The sequence below is a fragment of the Pelmatolapia mariae genome, linkage group LG7, assembly GCF_036321145.2.
Source record: "Pelmatolapia mariae isolate MD_Pm_ZW linkage group LG7, Pm_UMD_F_2, whole genome shotgun sequence".
Taxonomy (NCBI): Eukaryota; Metazoa; Chordata; class Actinopteri; order Cichliformes; family Cichlidae; genus Pelmatolapia; species Pelmatolapia mariae.
This window is the reverse complement of record NC_086233.1, coordinates 35,941,979-35,964,294: the sequence shown is the minus strand read 5'-3', so window position 1 is coordinate 35,964,294 and position 22,316 is coordinate 35,941,979. Positions and strand designations below refer to the sequence as shown.

General features: G+C 41.9%; 1 long non-coding RNA gene across 2 annotated transcripts; it reads right to left on the bottom strand.

The window, feature by feature from the left end:
• Positions 1-836: 836 nt before the first annotated feature.
• Positions 837-21,141, bottom strand: LOC134632223 (uncharacterized). Of its 2 annotated transcripts, none has more exons than XR_010094484.1 (3): positions 20,251-21,141; positions 19,565-19,608; positions 837-989 (listed from the first exon to the last, which is right to left on the bottom strand). It is a non-coding gene; the product is annotated as an uncharacterized LOC134632223 (long non-coding RNA). The 2 variants fall into 2 exon arrangements; XR_010094483.1 differs by lacking the exon at positions 837-989 and adding an exon at positions 14,270-14,329.
• Positions 21,142-22,316: the final 1,175 nt, after the last annotated feature.

Genomic DNA, 22,316 nt, shown 5'->3' with positions numbered 1-22,316 from the left:
TCTCTTATATCAACATAAACCAGGATGATTCAGTCAGACTCGTGTTGTGTCTTTAAAATGAAACCAAAATCAGCTCCTCTGTGTTCGTATCCACACGTCCTTTAAGTGTTGTGCAGCGGTTATTTCAAGGATTTGTCATGAATGCTCTTTAAAGTGTAATGTCCACGTTAACACACAGAAACAGGAAGCGGCGCCTCTGACTGTACGGCTGCATTGCTCAGCGAGGGCCCGGGGGAAGGAGACTTAAACCCTCTGTGTGATGTCCGTCACAGCGCTGATAGATTGGAAGTGTGACATTAAAATGGAAATTACTCAGGGGAGACCTGACAGGGGAACGGGGGGCGACCTTTGACCTCTGGCTAAGACCACAGAGTGAAATCCCTCAGAGAGCCGGACTGACAGGATGGATGGAGAGGCGCTGAAGAGTGACGGGTGTGATTTTAATGACACTTCTCTGCTTCATACCTGCCTGTAGTCTTAAATCAGGGCCCAGAGTACCGCATGCTGCAGCCTGAGCCTTTTTTATTTGAAGGGTCCCATTAAGGCTCATAAATACTGCGCTCAGCCACGTCCCCCCAAACACCACCACCATTAAAGACATGCATTTATTTTGGTACATGGCTAAAAATGTATTAGAGACCGTAAAATTAAATTAGAGCCTGTGATGTGACTGTGGCTTAAGTTTAAGGAACCTGGAATTCAGGCTGAAAAACATTCTTTTTATTGTTATCTGATAACCTGCTGATATTTGTTATTATAATTAAATTAATTTCCACAGTTTGTTTTACGTCATCAAACCTCCAAATTTTCTGTAAATTAATCACATTAATCTGACTATGAACTTTTCTTCTTTCCACTTCAGGACAACTTATGTCAATCAATCAGATATCCCTGTTTTTCCTCGCTTGGCTCCACCCTTCGCTTATTCGGTAACCAACAGGTGGCGCTGCAGTGTTTACATCTGTGCTTTTTAGGGCTCATCAGAAGTACTGAAACACAAAAAAACACAAGAGGTCACGTCAGGCAGCCACAGCCAGTTACAGTAGATCAAACTCTCATATTTGAAGGTGTGTCCCTGAGGAATGTTCATATTATCCTTGAAAACAAGTAAATTATCAAAATACTTTATACAATCATTTATACAAGCAACTAACTCGACATTTTTAACCTTAACATGTTTTTTATTTCCACGTGTGGTGTCTTCATCAGTGACAACATCAGTAATAATTACTGAACCAATCGAAATAAAGCGTGGGTTACATGAGGGATCCGCCGCCGACCATGCCGACCAACACGCTCAGCTCAGAGGTTCAATAACTGACGGGTGATGTTACAGTCACTACATCCATATTTGGAGATGTTTGTTAATATTGCTTGAAAATGATTAAATTGATTAAACAATGATCAGAACTGTTTATAGTTATTGTTGTTATATTTGCTACAGTAGGTTGTGTTGTAGTTACAGGACAGTCGGGATCATCACACGTAATTTCCCTTTGCGATATCTTTATCATGACCTCAACAGTAATCACCACGATGTAAAGAAGTAAAGGTCACATGAGCCCGTCTGTGCTCAGTGGAGACCTCCTGTCTTCCACGCCATCATTTCTGGCTGTCAGCGTCAGCACTACAGAAGGGGGAGGGAGACCTCGGCGTGTAATGTTGATATTTCATAAACAAAATGATGTTTTCACATTGTGAGAGATGGCTGGTTCCAGTCACTGCTCCCCCCTCATGCCTGACTGTGGATATTAATGCGCTCCAGTAACTGTTAATTTCACTTTGGAGAAGTGATTTATGGGTAGATGGCGAGCAGCGGCAGAATCTAATTGAGATCAGAATGGCTGTTTCTCACAGAGCTGCGCCTGCACCTTCCAGATGGGGAGCCATGATTAATGCATAATGAGCAAATAATCCATGAAATTAATAAAAAACTATTCTTCAGCTCTTCATGGAGAGGAGAATAAATACAAATAGGAATCAAAGTGTTTGTGTCATTTCTCTCTCCTCGGCACACTTGAAGGGAGAGCAGCACAATCAATGGAGAGGAGCAGTGTAATCAATCTGAGATCGGACTGTTTGTCTGTACGAAACAATAAGGAGAGAGGAGGAGGAGGAGGTTTCTGCACCATTAAGGTCTTCATCCGACTGTCTGCAGCCCTCACAGCGTATGACAGGAAGGGGCAGGAATCTGAACAGGAAGCAGGTTTAAAAGGCTCTCGGATCAATAACGGGGGGACATCAGCTCAGCCTGGACTCTGCTGTCCCCCCGCCTGAGGAAACCTGCCGCTGATGACCGTTTTCGTCGTTAACCAATGAATCACTCTGTCCATAAAACAGCAGAAAATCAGGGTTTGTGCAGAGTTCACCTACATAAAACTGAGACTGAATAAAATAAAAATACACCTGCCGTACATTTACAGTAAACACAGAAAAGCCAACGACTATTAAATATTTATTATTTGGTATTGTCCGCGGCATGCAGGACCAGAGCCTCTGGACTAAGAACAATATCTGGACCTGGAATAGTTTGGGATTTTTTCACAATCACATCAAGATGATTTTTCACAGTTTTTCCTCATTTCAGTGTGTCATTGAAGTGTGTTTATAAAAATGTGACACCAAATGTTCAGTTTCACAGATTCTTTCCACAGATTCCTGGATTCAGATCATACACCGGCTTATTTTCATGCAAATCTGCCTGAACTTTTAAAGAATTCCAGCTAATGAACAGCTAAACACTCACATGACTTCAAAGGTAGTAAACACAGACCCAGGTAAAATGGCTGACAGGGTGGAGCATCCTCCTGAAACACAGTCTTATTGATTACGAGGTGTTTAATGTCTACAGACAACCCACAGTCACACACAACAAAATACATGACCAGCCTTTCTGTATATGGTGTAAAAGATGACATTAGGTTCTGTAAAACAGTAAAAATTCTTCTGTGCAGCATCCCTCTCTCTGGATGGGATCCTGGTTTATTCTTCTCAGTGATCCTTTCATTTCTATGTCCCAAGGACATCAGAGCGACTGTATCTACAATCTGTGGATAACCAAGCTGCACATCGCTCAGCTGACCCGGGTCCCAGTCCTCAGGCTCAGCTGGAGAGGCTGGTCATTGTAAGAGGGAGGCAGGAATACACCAACCTTGAATTTGTGTGTTTGTGTTGGACTCGAAGCAGATAAATGCCAAACTTCACTTTCCATTCCGAAGTCCCTAACAAGAAACCAGACTGGGCCCATGAAAAAGGCAAACCCCAAACTCCAACATTCAGGAGCTGCGGGAAATATTTTTAATTTTGCTAAAAAAAAAAAAAAAAGACACAGTCATCGGTTAATTTTCTTTTAATCAACTTCCTCGTGCTTGTTTGTCTTCCAGTTGGAGGAATAAGTGAAGTAAATGAACTGAATGATGAAAAGTGCCTTCATACATGCTCTAACTTTGCATACAAATAATTTGCAGCGAGAAGCAGAAAACACTCCACCTGAAACTGGCTCCATAATTCATTTTCTCATCTTCCGGCCAGTGAGGATTTATATCCCTGAACGAAGCTCTTGGTTTTGAACTCGGACATAAAAAAGATGTCAGCATGACTCTGAGATTTTAGTTTTTCCCTTTCCTGACGTTTATTGGACGACATGATTGAGCGGCAGAATAGAAACTGCTCCCTTTAAGCACGTGAAACTGCTCGGAACCCCTCGATCAGCAATAAATGGATAAACGTGATTTAGAGTCATCATTAGAATATCTCAGAGCTGGACGTTAGCCATCTAAGTGTGCTCGAGAAGACGGATACAGCGAGAAAAGGGAAGATGGTGAAAGAAGTGGCCTGTTTATCGATTGACAAAACTATTGAGCTTAAAACAGCAGCTGCTTCTCCGTCAGAAAGGATCCATAACACTAAATGCTGACACCTTTCTGCAGAATATCCTCCATTGATTTTTACATAAGAATCCATCTTTCTGCATTAGAACACAGCGCGGTGCTCGTTCAGAACAAAGACCAATCAGGCGCATTTATCATTATCTGATTTATGGTCATCATCGAGCCGCGGCCTGTCAGACGTGGCTGTGGGGTTAAAGTGCCTCTGTGGTAATGAACTATGTCTTTAATCCTGAGCTGATGGAGGGGCGGGTATTACATCACTGTATTTATTTGCCCAGCAGGACTCCCGCTGGCTCATGTGACCTGCTCACGCTTCACATAAGCTGAAACTGGCTCAAAGTCATGTGACAAGTGTAGCTCAGGCCAGTTGGTCTCAGCTTCAGCAGCTGTGTGGAAATATGGTTCATATGCCACTAAATTAAAACTGAATCAGCTTCTTTGGCGCTCCTAATGCTGTTTCAGGGAAAGCTGTTTCAATGCCCTGCAGTCTCGTAATCCTTGCTCTCATTCTCTGTCACTCCTTTCATTTATCACAATATCAGTACATATTGCAGAAACAGAAGTTTTATTTAGAGTTAAACATTAAAAGGCTGCACATTCTTGTGCAGGTGAACTGTACTTTTCTAAAGTATCTGAATATGTGACATGGTGTCAGCATCATAAAATTACTAAAGATAACCTTCAGTCTCACACAGAGAAAATGAAGTGTTGTAGTTTAATCAGCACCAGACATACTGTATATATTAATAATAAACTTAAATGGTGGATTTTTATGTTAAAAAACATGAGTCCACATGTATAATGAGTCTCTAAAGGTCTGGCCTGAAGCATTTTACATCCAAAACAGAGTTTGTCTGGATGCCGTAACCATCCGAGATCACTATGAGTGTTTCCTCACATGCCTTGGCTCTATTATCGATCCTCTACATTTTATCCATGTTCAAATTATATTTGTGGTCACACAGGTGGCTGTAGCGGCTAGCTGTCTGCTACCTTCACCTGAATTGGACCTCTTGACTCTGTTTGTGCTGTTGGAGCCTTATTAATGACAGCATCTGACCAATAATATGGCTGCTGTGAGGTTACTGTACTAAGAGACTGTACAGTTTTGGTGCACAATGAAATTCTAGGATTTTGATTGGATGTTCCTGTTAAACTTTCTGTCATCCAGGGCAGAAACTAAGAGCTGTTTAAATCTCTCAGAGTCCCCAGTGATCTCTATCTTTAGTCCAGTGCTCCCTTCCTCTGAAGCCTTGATTTGAAATACTTCCTATTTATGCACAAAGACATGCTGCATGTAGTCCAGGCCTTGAGTTCTTAATTCTCCTTAACTGTGCCTTCGATTTTTTTCAACTAGCACATGATTTTAAATACATAAAGAATCAGTATCTATAAGTTACTCGTACCTGTACCAAACAGCACCTGTATCTTTTACAGATACAAAGATTCTGGCTCTGACTATCACAGGATTTATTAGGTTATTGTACAGCCAAACAGCACTACAGCAGTGAAACACTCTATGTCACTGTGCACTCTGCTCCATCAGCTGTGACAGGTTTAATACATGGTTCATATCATTCATCTATAATGCTGCACTGCTGAGGCTTCAGCTCCTCCACATCTGTCCTCTCATTTAAATGCAGGAAATATTTAAAATGTGAAATTCCACGGAATAAAACAGGTACTACACACACTTCAAACAGAATTGATGCCAGTTTTTCCGACTTTCAGCTGCTCTCTTTGACACGAGGTCACCACAGCAGGCGGAGTTTTTATTCTGGATGTTCTTCCTAAAGCAACCATAAAGGGATTAGTGTCTCTTCCTGGGACTGACTCACCACTGCAGCATGAAGCAGAATGAAATCCAAACTGTCCTCAAACTAAAGCTCTTCACTCCTTCGTTGAGCTCTTAAAGCTTCATGAATCGATGTTTTCTTTCTCATGAATGTTTCTTATTTTCAAGTCACTCATAAAAGGGATTTTAATCTCACTGAGATGGCCTAAATAAGTTTAGTTTTTGGGTTTCGACTGATATAAAACAAGAGGAGTCCATTTCCTTCACAGCATCTGTGGAAAAACAAATGAGCAGTCCATAAAAGTCATGGACAGGACACAGAGTCAGGCCTCTTTATAGAAGGAATGATTGGTAAGAAGCTCATCAGCGATGTATAAATATGCTCATATTCTTCAATAAATGGATCTAGTCCACTCAGGGTCCTGCAGGCCCCCCTCTTGAAGCTGGATCCACAATGAAATGAAGTCCCACGGGAGGGCGGCGATTTCAATTTACTTAGAGAGCGTCTGGGCACTTCTCTCTCAATAAATACCTGCGGATTGGATTGGACACACTTAGAGTCATTGGCTGTAAATGAGAGACTCTGTGAGGTCACCAGACTTTATAGAGTCACTATAATCGGTGGGGAACACGTGAAGAGCGGCTCTCAGCTTCAGCATTTCCACCATACTGAATTATTCAGGCTGGACGACGGCTCAGGAATCACTGGAAGAAGAGTGAGCATCAGCACGCCGGTGTGCACCGGAAACATCTCCTTACATCAGTGTCTTCATTTGTGAGCACAGAGGGCTTCGAACCATTGATCATTTCCTAAAGAGGCTTTCAAGTGGAATATTTTCCACTTCTGTGCAGTTTTTATGAGACTCACATGAACAAAAACAAAGAAACGACGTCACTGGACCCATGCGTCTAATACTAAACTGAAAAATGACTTTAGCCCTTTAAAACCTGAACCATGAAATAACTGCCACAAATCTTTAATTTTTTGATAATGGAGTGTTTGTTGAACCTTGACACAAAATATACAAAAATATATATCAAATTTTAATCTGCATATTGGGGTTTTAATTTGAACCACATTTGCTACATAAGCAATATTTTGGCAATTTAGTCATTAAAAATGTGTCACGCAATTTATATCATCTTTTGAGGGTAAATAAATGTCACGCTGATGATGTAGAAGTCTCACAAACTCACAAAAAAACATGTATCAAATACGATACGCTTGGCTTTAAGGGGTTCTTGAGTCTTGAACACTCATCTCTTTGCTGCTCACAGCTTAAAACGCTGCTGTATTAGAAACATGAACTCAACACTACGGTTTTAGCAGGTTTACAGTGCCTCCTCTGTGTTTTCGTGCTGAGTTTAAGATTCTTTTACTGACTTTTAAGGTTTTGTATGGTTTGACGTGCAGCTATTTAACCAAGCTGCTAGTCAAACCATGTGACCTCAAAACAGCAGAGGTCTTGATTTAAGCTTAGAGGGGACCGGATTTTCGCTATTGCAGCTCCTGGCCTGGAATAACCTGCTGCTCCATATTTTTTAGTAAATGTAAAAAAAATTTAGCTTGTTTTTAGTCAACTTTACTGTATTTATTTTATTGATTTACTGTTTATCTTCTTTTGTTTTTTTAAACCAGCTTTGCTCTTATTAAAAATTGCCATAAAAATAAAATTAACAATGACATTATTTCCAGGTTTCAAAAGTTCCAGTTTGTCAGTTTCACTGTTCCTGTCCAGCAGGGGGCGACTCCTCTGAAGCCTGATTAGATAAAAGTCTGTGAGAAAAGTCCTGTTTGGCTGATCTGAGCTCAATAAACTGAGTTTATTTCGCTGTTTTCAGGCCCAACTGAATAAAACACAAAGTTTATTTTGGACTCCCTGTGAGTGTTCGATGACGTCTGATAAAAATATCGAAGTAGTAATGGTAAAAACCCATCCTGCAGTTCTGGGCAGAAGCTAAACTACCTCTTGTGGTCACGGGGAGATAACCAGCTGATAACATAAATAAATAAAATGAGCAGGATTTTTTTTCTGCTTCACTTTAATAAATCATAAAATGGTTCGTATTAACAGTTTCACTCTTTGCTGTGTTTCGGATCTGAGGTGTGTTTGGACTCGTGGGCTGACCCCGACATCCCGACACCCCGACACTGACTCCTATTGTCTCTTTGTTCTTTTGACCCCCCTTAGCTCCTCCCTCCGCCCTCTGACACCCCCCACAGGGGCCCCTTTGTAATCCCATAAAGTGGAAAAAAATCCTCATTTGTAACAATTTGTCTCCCAGCAGGGTGTGGTGTTAAAGCGTGCCTTTAACCAGCAGTTACCCATCATGCACCACTCCTACCACTACAGCTGCAGCTCTTTGGGCTCCTGAAACACAAAGAGACGGGTGAAGGCCCCCACCCCACCCATCCACTGCTGTTACCTCTTTATAGAATTAAAATAGACGTTTTATGAAGTTTACCTTTCATACACGTTGAAATCTTTGCAGGAAACCGCCTTACAGAGAATCTGTCTCTGCTCACCATTTCAGTGATGAAGGCTAAAAATATTATATTTTATATTCTGGACATTTATACTGTTTGAAGGATCACATCTAAAAAATGTATTATATTATGTAATCACAATTAAGAAATAGTAAATGTTATTGTTTATTGAGCTAACACCAAAGAAATAATACTAATACTACTACTATTAATAATAACAATAATAATAATTTTATTTATGAAGCATTTCTCCTGCTCTGACAGGGTGAGCATGAAGGCAGTGAGACATAAAGATGATTTGAGCTTCAGATCGCTGCAGCACAGACGAGCCTGTCGGTGCTGCTCTGCTGCTCTGAACTCAGAGCAGAAAAAAAAGGTTAAAAGTCACAAAGAATAAAGACGGATATATCAAGTGCACGGGGCAGGACTGCATTTGGAGGATTAGAAATTGGATTAGGGCATCATCTTAAGGACAGATGAGGAATTTATAATTTAATGATAAACAAATTCTAATGATAATGGCCCAGATGGAGATTCTTAAAGGAAACCATCATAGAATTAAATACTTAAAGATCGATCCATTTTCCTTTCAGAGGAGCCGCCATCAAACGGGGTTATCCTCCACACACACACACACACACACACACACACACACACACACACACACACACACACACACACACACACACACACAAACACACAGTAACAGGTCTGTGAAGCAGGGCTGCAGCTGAATTACAATCACATCTCTCTCCTGTTTAGAAATCCTGAGTTTCTTTTTAAAACCTGCGCTGAGCACGTCGGTATGACTGCACTCACAGGCCGTGGTTTCAGTTTATTATCATACATATTTGATTTTTTTTAGTCTTGTAAACCAGGTGACCCAATTATGAATACATACACTAACTGTTTAAATATTAGAGGGTGATTATCTGGACTTTTTGCCCCAAAGACTCACTACAGAAACAAAATGTGGATTGATTCGCTGACAAAAATGGGTCCAACAAATTTACTGTTTCCTGTATTTATTTTAATGACATACATGATCAGGCATTTTAATTAGTTTAAGTTTGGAAAAGCAGGTTTAAAGGCAGTAAATGCGTGAAACGTTAAAGCTCCTTTTAGATCCAAAAACACTCTACATCAGTGCCGTGACTTTTACAGACAGCCTCCCCGCTCACTCTCTGAGTTTTTTTTGCTGTCTGTGGAAGGCTTTCAGTCCGCTGTTTACCTCAGCTGTCAATGCTGAGTGAAAAGCAGCCATGTCTGTTTACTCTGGAGGAGGCTGTAAAAGTTTGTGAAAGGAGTCAGATATGACTCAAAGACTCAGTGAAGCTCACTTCTCAGCCATACTGAGGAGAGCTGTTATAGGCTGAACTTTTCTGTTGGGAAGTATTACTATTAGCTGCTGTTAGCCACTGTTAGCAGCTGTTAGCCTCTGTTAGCTGCTGTTAACGTTTTGCATAATGTGAATGAATCTTTGTGGAAAATATAAAGAAACACTGCAAAATATTGGGCAATGTTTGAGCTAAATATTTATATCTACATGTAAACAGGCATTCACATTAACATGGACAGAAGTTTATGTTTAATGAAAAGAGTGTAGCTCGCTGTTCTGTGAGGAACCGGCGACCGGACACGGACAGACTCTTCTCTGAGCTGCTGTTACCGGGCAGACTTATTGAGCGAGTTTCCACACATGTACGTGTTTCTGTCTCTGTGTTTATTGACCCTGAAGAATATTTTTTAGTGTAAGCAAGCGGCTGAAGAGAGAAGAGAGTTGGGTGGCACAGTGGTGCAGTGGTTAGAAATCTGTGACAGTAAGAAGGGTCTGGGGTTAAATCTGCTGAGTCTCCTCTGAAGAGGAGGCGAGGGGGAGATGTTTTCAGTGAAAGTTAGATGTCCAGGGACAGTGTTTGGTTTTATTCGACTCTCAGTGCTCTTTTAGAAACCAAAGATCAGTGAGTCTTTTGAGTCAATTATCAGGAAACGTTAGAAAAGAGCCAGAATTCAAACTCCTCAAACTGATCTGATGTGTAATACGTTCAGCTGTGAGTGCAGAAACTTTATTCTGATTCAAAACCATTTCATCTTTTTAGCATTTTTCTATTGTATTTTTTACTTAAACTGTGGCTTTTCAGTGGTTCTAGTACTGAATTCTGGTACATGGACATCCCAAAAATAATGATTCAAAACTGTGTGTGTGTGAGGAGGTTATTTTAGTTGCATATTTCCTAAATAAAGTCCGGCTTCAGCTTAATGAAGCGGAGCAGGAAGTGCTCCCTCACACAGACGGAGGAGCACAGCGTCCTCCTGGCGCTGATCCTAATCGCTCCATGGGAGGACTTGTCAGTAACAGCGCTTGGAGCGTTTACCTCATCGTGTGTGAGCGGAATCGGGATGTTGGGAGGCCTTGTTGCAGTCAGCAGGTTGTGATCCGCATGCTTGTGAGAGCTGAGCTGCTGCTTTCTCCGACTCTGGAGGCAACAGGGTTAACCCGAGGAGCTCGGGGTGACATAACTAAAGAGGCATTAACGCCCAGTTGTGACATCACTAAACAAACGCGGGGCCTTGGCGAGCATGGGAAAACAGCATTGTGGTGCTGCAGTGAATTGAAGTGAGAAAACAAGGAGCACAATCCGAGCCTTGTGCTGAGCGGCCCGTCCCGGCCTCCATCTGCACCGAGCTGACAACTTTCTGTCATGTCGACCAACTTTCCCAGGCGGGACCTGCGGCGTGAATGGACTGATCTCATAAATCAGAGTGCCGGGGTCGTGTTGACTCTGCTCCTGTGTGCTCTCAGCCGGACGTCCAGCTTTCTGCAGCGTGAGGAAACCAGCACGCCATCGATCAGCCCAAAGATCCTCCAGATGGTCCGAACCGGAGCCCGAGGAGAGAATCACAATAAGTGTTCATCAAAAACGATGACACAGCTCGAGCTGCGCGACTGTTTCATGGGGAAAGCACTTAAAATAAGAACCGTGACTCATTTATAATCTAACAGAGCAGATTTCAGTTTGGGGAAAACGTCCACGAGAACCAAATGAGGATTCATATGACTGTTCCTGCAGATTTACACGCAGGGGAAAGGAGCCTCGTGCTGTTTCTCCTCTGCAAATATTTGATTTGCAAAGTACTTTGTGACAATAAATACTGCAGTAATGAACATGAGCTGCCTCCCCAGTGAGCCTCCCATCCTTAAAAATAACTAACTGTAAATGCGCTGCTTCACATACAGTCCAATCATGACCAACTGAGATCAGAGAGCAACAGTCCAGATGTTTCCAGAGGTTTTTGCTTTATTGAATTTAATTATTTCACTCACCGAATCATTTTATGTTTGTTATTGTTATTGAGCTGGTGCCACGTACAGAGTTACTCTGTATTAACTGCGTTTCTGTAAGGTGTTCCCATTAATCTGCTCCAGTGCTCGGCGTTCATGTTAAACATGAGCAGAGTTTCTAATAATGAGCTCACTGTAAACAGTAACCCCTGTGAGCCCAGACTCAGTGTGCTCAGTTTATCACAGTTTTTTCTACTCTTGGCTCTGTATGATGTCATAGTATGATATCTGTATATATATATATATATATGTATCTGATATCTGTATGATATCCCTTATATAGTTATCTCAGGCACAGAAGCCCCACCCCTTCTGTTTATAAGGGGAGGTAGTCAGACAGAGGAAGGACTGAGGGGCTTTAAAGTGTGACTCCAGTGAGATCTACTGTAAAGGTCTGGGTCAGTCCCGTGCCTCAGTCTCCAGCTCTGTGAGAGCCCGCTGATGAGAGAGTGCTCACAGCAGTTAAATGATTTGTAAGGCGTCTCATTCGTCGCTCTGTGAGGGCTGCAATGATTACGTTCATCCATTAAAAGTTGACGCTTTGCTGCACAGAAGCCCTGCCATTAATGCAGCAGGTTTGGAGGAAACCATCGATGTCCTTGTGTATTGATAGAAGTGTCCACGACGCTGTGAGCTCAGCGTCAGCCCAGACTCACTCTTCCAGGCCGAGGCGGGAGCGTGAACTCCAGCCAGCCTCGTCTGCCCGGCGCTAATATCCAAAATGCTTCTTATGACCTACTTATGAAGTCAGCCGCAGAGAGACTATTGATCCGAACGCCAAATCATCGGATGTGTCTGCGCCGAACTCCAGGGCCGAGAGATGAGGAGCAGCTTAAGTGCATGGGGGTCTGAACCTTCTCTTACTTTCCTTATGCCCAGACGCTCCCCTGGATCAAAGATCAGAGGTCCTTAACCCGGCCAAGGTCACCCCACAGGGTTAATTCAATTTCTAGATAACGCAGCTTCTTCCCCAAAAACAGGAAATCCTTTTAAACTGAGGCTGATTTTGAGCGGCGGCGAGGGAGGAAGCTAATCAAATGAGCGTCTGATTTAACTGCCAAAGTATTTTCCTCTGCGTATTTAATCAATACTTAAGACTCATAATAGCCCCGGTCAGCGGCGGAGGGATTTCCATAATCGATGAGAAGAGGTTCTCAAGTTCAGCAGGTTATTGTGCTCTCCCTCCCTCCTCATTTTTCATAGAGTTATTTATTGTCAGGGTGTCTGTCAGAGCCGAGAAATAGTGCCGCAGCTTGCTGTCGTTTCCCGACCGAAGCTCAAGGTGAAGCCATTGTGGACCCACCGTGTGAGGACACCCAGACATCCAGATAAGCTGCTGGACTGTTAATGACAACTTTTAGTTGGTAATAATCACATATCTGAGGCTTTAGAGGTGCAGCATTCCCACCGTTGCGGTCTTATTAAATTAAAGATAAATTAAACATAAAAACCAAATAATTTAACTCCCTGTGTGACTCTTATATGAAAAGATGAAACTAGCTTCCATCATGGGCCTAAAAAAACGGCAGTTCCTCTAATGCCCAGCAGGGGCTCCAGCAGTGAGTCAGCCCCCATAGACTTCCATGTTAAGACTTACAGCAGAAACAAACATGTTTACAGTCTGATACACAAACTGCTCTGTTCTCTATGGATAATTCCCCCCGTCTTATGAAATTCATAACAGTTTTTTTGAGACCCTCCTTAGTTTACATTGAATTGTGGTATACTTCAGTTTTAGTAAAGCATCAGGATATAGTAGGGTTTTTACTGAGTAAAACACCTTGAGACGGCTGTTGCTGTGATTTTGTGCTTTACAAGTAAAGTGAAATTGAAGTAAATAAAATTGACATAGTGTGAAAATACTAAAGTTTCACACAAAGAAAATGTGTTGTGGTGCAATCAGCATCAGACTTACTGTATATAATATTAATATAACGAGTAAAATAATAGAGCAGTGAAAATAGTGGAACGGTTTGTATCAAGTAACATTGGTACAAACCAGAATCTTCACTAAAATTAAATCACCACCAAAGCCAAAGTGACTGGCCCAAACATGGTTTCTTCTTCTGACCATGCGCCAAATAAATTTCATTACATTTCATTACAGTTTCTTTACATTTTTGTTGAAGAAAACCAGCAAATCTTCACACCTGAGATACTGGAAGAAGCAAAAGTTCATCAAACTCATTGAAGCTACCTCACAGACTTATAAATCACAGATCCTGCAGTCACAACTGGATTTAAATCTTAATTAAATCTTGATTCTCGGTCCATTCTTGAAAGATGAATATAATAAGCCGCTGGACTGTTAATGACAGAAACTCAACAGAATGTGTTCTGGAGGCCTTGCTCACACAGGAGCGTCCCCACAAGCTTGACTTCTTCACTTTCTTTCCATACTTGACCCGTTTTGTGCTGAGCACAGCTCGCCGTGTGCCCGCTTTGGATTTTATTTCATTTTGTTTGATTTTTACGAGAGCTTGTAAAAGACATTTTGATACCCCGAGCTGTTAAAGTGTAAAGAGCCTCCAGAAAAACAGGCCATCACCGGCCTGCCAATAAAAAATGAAAACCCATTTAAGCCAATGGAGGTGCAGCAGCGTGTCGGCGGTCAGTCAATAAACCAAACAACGGGCTGGGTGGGTCGGATTCGCCTGAGCAAGCGTCCGAGGGAGAAGACAAGGTCACCGAAGGAACCGGACAAAAGCTTCGACACACAAATAACAACAAATCTAAATATCAATACGATCCTGCATACTCACAGTTACCTGCCCAGGTGACAGCTGTGACCTCAGAATCGACTCAAAGAGTCTCTGTAAATTCACACAAATGAAGAAGAAGAATCACTGAGAGCTGAGACAGTCTGCTTACAGAAACATGATAATCATCAGTGCAGCTGCACAGCTCTCCATCTAGGACGTTAATGACACTGGAGAATACACCTCACCGACAGGTGACGTGTATAAAAGAAGCAGTCATGATAAGCAGTGTATACATGTGATTGATAAATGCAGAAAGTGAAGTTTGAGAGTTTCGAGAAGCTCAGTTAAACATTTTCCTTCTAAGGACCGTCTCACTCTGTGAACTTTTGGGGGACAGCTCGTTTCTCTGAGGTGGGTCTCTATGGTCCTGTAGCAAGTACCTACAGGCCACGCCCACAAAGATACACAACTTAAAACCATGTTCAAGCATAGCAGGTGTGTTGGTGGGAACAACAGTTAGCGCCATGAGTTTGAGATCGTTCGGTTGATTTTGGCTGAAAGTTGCTTTCTGTCAGAGAGACTGCTGCTGCTCCACTCTCTGTGCAGGAGGAGGCGCTAACACGCACACCTCTCACCTCTAAGTTTAACCATCACAAACCCGAGTCTAAACCTAAGCCTAAAACCAAGTCCTAACTGATATTTAATATTAGTTCGGGCTTCCATTGAGAAAAAATGGTTTGTATCTGAATCATTAAAAGCAAGAAAAACTTTATGAAAACTTAAGAGAACACAAAACATTCTAATCTAATCTAAAACTGACTTCTAAGGTCATCGACTGAAAGATTTGAGGGAATCTGTTATTCTTTACACCATGATTTTCTGCACTTTTAACACTTTAAACCAATTCATTATTAACAGAATACACCTTTAAGCTTTTCTGAACATGACTTCACTTCATCTTAGAGAAATACATCCAGCATGTGTCTGGTTATATTCCGTGTCAGATTTTTCTTCTTCCTGACAACAGAAGTCAGGAAGAAGTCATGAAGCTCATCACGATACATCAAACCAGCCACTGGAAGACAGCGACAGCAACACGGCCAACAGAGAAACAGATGATATCTCCAGCATCATGATTTTATTATGGAAAGGAAGAATTTGAAGATATTTGTTTGGAATTTCTAACCCTCACACACCCAGAGTTTAAAGCTTATTTAAATTTAGTTCAGTGTGGTTTCTGTCCTGGTCAGGGAAGACTGGAGCCACTCTTAATCATTCTGAGGTATGTGAGAGTCAGCTGAACAGGACCCAACAGTTCATGTAGTGGACTTGGAGAAGGTCGGTCATGAGTTTTTATGAACTTACTCTTAAGTTCTTTCTCCTCAACACTGAAAGGAAACAGTTGAGTGGTTCTGTTATCTGACCAGGATGCTTCCTGGGTGCCTCTGGCCTATGACGAAGATCCAGAACATGCTGGAGAGATTACTTTTGCAGCTCTAAACCGAAATCCAAGAATCAACAAAAATAATACAACAAAAATAAATTTTTATTTCGCAACAAACGTGTTTGTAGTGATGTCCATGTGAAATCACTTTGAGGACAAATCAGAGGCAGGAGTGGCCCTTGAACGAAGCGAGAGCTGGATGCTTTTAGAGATGTGGCCCCTGAAGACATGATGATGGTCGCGGCGCCTGAGTCTGCAAAGAAAAGATTCTCCTCTCCAACATCACTTCTTTATCTATGGAACGTAACGTGCCGCCGAGATGAGATAACGCTTCCTGTGACTTCATTTTTCTTCGCCATGCGTCATGTTAATGCGGTTCCCCTCAGACGCGCTCAGTGAAAACCTCGTTGATGGTCACATGTGTCAAACGCTCGCCGCGGTGACTGAGAGCTCCTCTCTGTAATGGAGTGACGGACACCCCCACAAACACATTTGGGTAATATGATGGGCGCTCCTGTTTATCATGTGATGCTTTCAGTGCAGGAGGAGGAGGAGGAAGCACATTGTGTGCACAGTTCACTCGCTGCATTTGTCAAAACAGAGATGTGCGTGGAGGCTAATGGTCCCAGAGAAATTAATGAGTCCATAAAACAGAAAAATCCGGCGTCCACACAAGCATGGCGGATCCTCTGACTTTGATAAACCGTTAAATGACAGACAGTCATCAGAGCCTGAATCACCTCTTCATCGCTGCAAGGTGAGTCTGCAGCGACACGCCTCTGTGGCGGGAATTCAACCCGCCAAATTAAAGCACGGAGCTCTTCACAATGAAACAAACCAACAGATAGCGTGACCATCCACGCATCTCACGTATTCATGACCTTCAAAGAACTTTAAGTAAAAGCTGCACCATGTCAAATGATTTCAACACTTCTGTGCTGCAGGGTTACCCCAGGTCTGTGGTGGTCCCTGCCATGCCAATGAATATTTAATAAATGTATCCTACTGTAGGAGCTGAATGTGATTATTGTTTATTGATCTTTGGTAAATATATTGCAGCTGTGGTTCTGCAGGTCAGTCTTTGAACGAGTGAATGTGACTTATATAAAGTGACAGTCTAGTTTTCATTTTCAAAGTTTTTCTTTTAATTTTTCTACTTTTCTCCAACCGTTGTGGTTTAGTGTTGAGCGTGTGCGGCTCCATGTTAAAATAAATAACTGTAAACAATAAAAGCAGACCGATTCAGCGCTGCAGCTAACGGACTAACAGCAAGTGTGAATCTGTGTGAATGTCGGGTAGAAAAAGTGCTTGTATGGGTGAATGAGGCATGTTGTATAAAGCACTGTGAGTGCTTAAGTAGAAAAGGGCTATATAAGAATCAGCTTTAGCTTTAGTGCTAGCGGAATGCGCTGGAAAAACACATCGCCACTTTTTTTGATGCAGTGAGGAAACGGACCAATCAAATTTAAGATAACGTGGTTAACATTCAGACATCACAAAAGTGTTTCCAAAGCTGCCAGTGTCATATTTAAACTGCGCTCATGTATTCACAGCATTAACTCGTGCACATATTTGGGCGTTTTCACCCCCGGAGTTTGTCCACTCTGCTCTGAATCAGGTGATGAGTTTGTAAATTTTGAGCTTTTTTTTTCTTTTTACGTAGAAAAAATCAGCCTGCTGATTGGTCAGATGTGTCTGAGAGAAAAAAACACAGGAAGCAGGTTCAGTATTACTGCCCACATCTGTTTGCATTAAAGAGAAAACTCAGCTCATTTTTGGAGGTGTGATATTAAAAGAAGGACAGCGCCGGGTTTTTAAGTCACATGAAGATGACCTTTATTTGACCTGACAGAAAGTAACAACGTGGAGACGACTGCTGGGATCTTTCTGTTTCTGTTTTTGTATCCTTGTTTGTCCTCTAACTCGGTCATCAGGTTTAAGGCTCTTAAAATGACTTGGTTAGTTTTAGATGCTGAACTGATCACTAAGTTTGTTGGGGTCTGCTACACCTTATCCCGTACTCACCTGCGGCTTTGATAAAAAAAAAAATCTTCCTTCCTCTGAGACATCATTAAAGCGTGACTCAGACGGCATGTTCCTGCTGCACAAATAGCGTGTCTGCATTAACGGGCCCACAGCTCGTCACACGTCTGTTTATCACCGCATGAATCCATCTCCATTGTTTTAATTTCATTAAAGGCCCGATGCACTTTATTACCTTTTTAGTGTCTGCAGTATTTATGAGTGAGAAACACTCTGTGATGGTACTAATGCCAGCTGAGGAGCGGCTGGAGGTGGTGGTGGTGGTGGTGGGGGGTTATACCAGGGAGCCCCCTCCCAAATGAATGTATAATCAGGCTTTGATTCCCAGGCCTGCGTCAGGCAGCTTGGGCACCATCTATTACCGTGGTGCCATTTCCTAAGTGTTTGCTCCCCAGCCCGACCCTGCCACTTTATCTGTTGGTTTTTATTTTCAGAGTGCATGCTGTCCATATGTTACCCTAATAGTTGCAATAATTCTTGTGCAACAGGGCTCGTGTTTTATTAGTCCTGAGCAGGAAGAGAGCGGCGAGAATGCATTTTAATAAAAAGCCCTGTAGCAGCACGCTAATGGGCTGACACAGGGGTATTTGCATAGAGATGAATTACGGCGGGCCGCCTTGACGTGACTTTTAAAATATGATTGAGGAGGTTATTATTGCTGCACTATGATACGTGTTAACAGGTTATTTTAGCGTGGCTAGTGCTAATAAAATTCCCAACAAAAGACTCGGGTGATGAGGGCAGGCTTTTTCATTGCCAGAGTCTACTGAAGGTGCTCATTTTGTCATTACTTAGCCCAGTCACCCCCCCCCCCCCAGTCCCACAGAGGGGAAATAACAGGCGGCGTTTCATCGCTGTCCATCCTTCAGGAAGGCCATGACCGACCACAGCCTCATAATTAATCACAATAGTTTGTCTCCATTTTATTCAGAAACAGTGAAAGGTTCAGTCTGCTTCAGGTCAGTATCAGATCCTCCACAGCCGCTTACACCCCCCCCCCATAAGATGAGGTTTCTCTGATTGGCCGAATGAATGTAAATGTAAACAGTGAAGGTCATAGACGAGACTTGTGAAGGCTTAACAGCCAACACACCTGATCAGAGTGCAACAAACTCCGTCATATTTAAGTTATTCTATTATTTAACATGATTACTGATTAGCCAAAACAACATGTATTCAACCTAAAAAGTAACAGCATCTTTATGAGGGAGAATTTTAAATATCATTCAAATAAATAAATAAAAACTATAATCTTGAGGTGAGTCTAGGCGCAGAGTAGTGCCTGTTTGTGTCTGATTCAAAAGTGCAAACACCACTTCCTGCTGACCAGGCTCCACTGCAGGATGAGGGTTCAGGGTCAGGGTTAGGCCTAACCCAAGGAAGGCTGAGGACTGTGAATCACAGAAGATCTGCACAGGTGACTGCCTGCTATCACTTCCATTGCTAGATTCTTAGCTCTCGAGGGGCTTTCCTTCGCCTCATAGATCATGTTGAATTCAGGCTTTGTTTTTGGTCATCTTGGCAGGAAGTAAAATAAACTATGACTGACACTGGATTTTGGGGGAGCAGTAACAATGCAATTCTGTAAAGGAAATTAAATACAAGCTTCACAGTAAAAATGAGTGCAAAAAGAACATAAATATTTTCTGACATATCTTCACAATCTTTAGAAGCCAAAATCATAATCACTGAGCCCTTACCCATGCCTATTGTATTTATTTTCAAAATTTTCTGCACTGATAAATAAGGACCAGCAGACAGAAACTGAAAGCTCAGAAACCTGAAAAGGTCAGCAGGCTAACAGATCAGGCTAACAGCTGGGAAGCAAACATAATGAAGTAAAATCAGAAAATATTTACCTGTGAAATGTGGCAAGGTAGGAGTATGAGAAGAAAAAAACCCACTGAAATAACAAGAATAATAAAAAAAAGTAAGTATAAAACTATGTATCATCTGTAAATAGAAGCATCCACACAGTCTGAGACGAGGTCTGCTACTTTTCAGCTGAGGTAATCCAGACTGTACACATGTGCCCTGGAAATGTTTGATTTCTGATCAAAGCCCAAAACATAATTTTTATTTAATAGCATAACAAATATATAAGACCTATAATAAAACATAATTTGCAAATCCGACACTAATTTTATTTTAATAGTGTTATACGTTTAAATATCATATTCAGCTGTGAGAGCAGCGTAGTTCCACTCTATCAGCAGGTAACACAAAAGCAGTTATGAGGTGAAGAAGATGGATACAATTCCCTGGATTATAACACCACATGGCTGGCAGAAATACATTAATGTGATGGGATGGACAAACACATATTTTAATCTTTAAATATTTTTAAATATTTATTTAAATCTTTATTTTATAATCTTATTGCTTCTTTTGCATTAAGAGAGAAACTTTCATATTACAACAAATAATTTGACTTTTACAGTAAAAGCAGTGTAAAAACTGTAATTTTAAAAAACATTTTATGTCATTGAAAACAATAACAGTTGAATTCTGTCTCCATGATAACCTTCTTTAGTTTTGAACTCACTTCCAGTTTGTTTGCAGGTGAGGACACCTGTCCATGCAGAGGAGCTTCTACAGGAGCTGAAGCTCCATTAAAGAGGTTATCAGTGAGCGAGATCAGTGGCCCGGGCTGATAACAGATCACCTCCTCCATCATAGGTGCTCCTGCTGGAGGAGCACCTGCTTTAACACCTCCTCCTCCTCCTCTTCACAGTCAGGTTAATGATTTCAGAGGCTGTCATTAAGCTGCTGTAGCACACACACCAGTTAGCAGTGAGAGTATTTCCACTCTGACGGTGGCTCTCAGAGAGCAGAGGAACGCTGCAGGAATCACAGCTGCACAATGTTTCCACTCAACCATGAATGTGCTTAAAGGGGGACTGCTCAGAGCGCCACCATCGCCACCACAGCTCATAATGGAGGATCCCAGGGCGCTCCTTATCACACGGCTCCAGGCGGCATTCAGGGAGATAAGGCTGCCATGTGTGGGAGCTGCGGCCCCCGGGACACATGTCCTTGTGTGTAATCTCTTGTAGTACACAGTCAACTGAGAGCCCGTCAATGGGCTCTTTATAAAGGTCGGCATATGCATTAGTCACGCATACAGACACGGAAAGATCAGGTGGAAGTCAACAGGTGAGCTGCAACAGGTTTGAGTTGGTTTCTGCCCGCTGCTTCTCGTTTTACAGAGAAAACACGATCAGTGTCGCCTTCTGTCACCGGAACATCTGTTTTTGTTTGAGTAGCTAAATAAGGAATTTAAAAACAAAACAAAAAAAAAACCCGAGCACAAAAATGATTCTTTGAAGCAGGGAGGGGATAAAAATCCAGGCGTGCAGGAGAAACCCTGAAGCAAATGTTCCACAGTCCCGGAGATCCAAAGCTGGAAACATGAGGAACAACATGAACAGTCTGTTCTAAGTGTTTCTCTGGCCTTCAACTCAACGTGAGAACAAACTGGAGGTCATGTGATGCACACACAGCAGTATGGCAGGTGATTGGCTGTAAGAGTCACATGGTAATTTAATTCTGACGGAAAATGTTTCTGTTTTTTATGAACTTCTAACAGGCGTGACTCTGAAGGCTATAACCAGCATCTGGTTGGAAAGTTTATCACAGCCAGGCGCTGCAGAATCCAGCATAATCTTCAGATTTTCAACTTTCTGCCTGTCCTTAAACTAACCACATGCTGCATGTTTCCTTCATGAGAACACAAACTCTCAGCACAGTGATTTTGACCCCACTCTAACATTTGCCCTTTAGCCCGCATCACTTTTATGTCATTCAAACACTTTTATGTCACACTGCAATTTCAAAATTCCAATATTGCGGTATTTTAAAAACAATAACACCGGACACATAAGAAATTAATAAATAAAACAAATCAGCCAATTGGCACTGGAGCCAATTATTCCATTTATTATTTTACTAATAAGGTTAGGGCATCTTTCTATTGTTATATGTTGTATTACAGATATGTTGAAGGTGTTTAAGTGATGCAGCTATCAGAGATTACTGTGGGTAAAAAAACAGAATGGGGCATTGTGGCGTTCCACAGGGCGCTATCATAGATCCTCTTTAAATTATATTCTTGTTTTTCAAAGCACAAAATATTTCTTCCTTCATGATGCCTGTACAGAGGAGAATGATTTTATAGCTCAGCTTTTAAAATTGTTTTAAGGCTTAAAGTTTGCATAATTAGAGGCATGGCCTCTGATTGACAAGGGACTCTAGCTGCTAACTGTTTACTAGCTTCATTTGGAGCCTTTTGGAGCATTTTTAATTACATCATGTGGCCAATAATATGGCTGCTGTGAGGTTACTGTAACAGACTGTCCAAGAAGATGGAGCTCCAGGGTTGCTGAGTGAATTCAAGGATTTTAATTGGATATTGTTCCACAGCTGGAGTCCACAGACGCCTTCAAACATCACTGTTATCTCACCGCTGCTAATGAGTCAGAACACTCAGTGAGGTCAGAATATCTCAGAAATATCCTCCAAGCTTTGATTAGGGGACCTCAGGGTAATCTTTTACTGTCTCAGAGTAGGAAAAGGTTCATATTTGCATGGATTCCACTAGATTCAAAGATT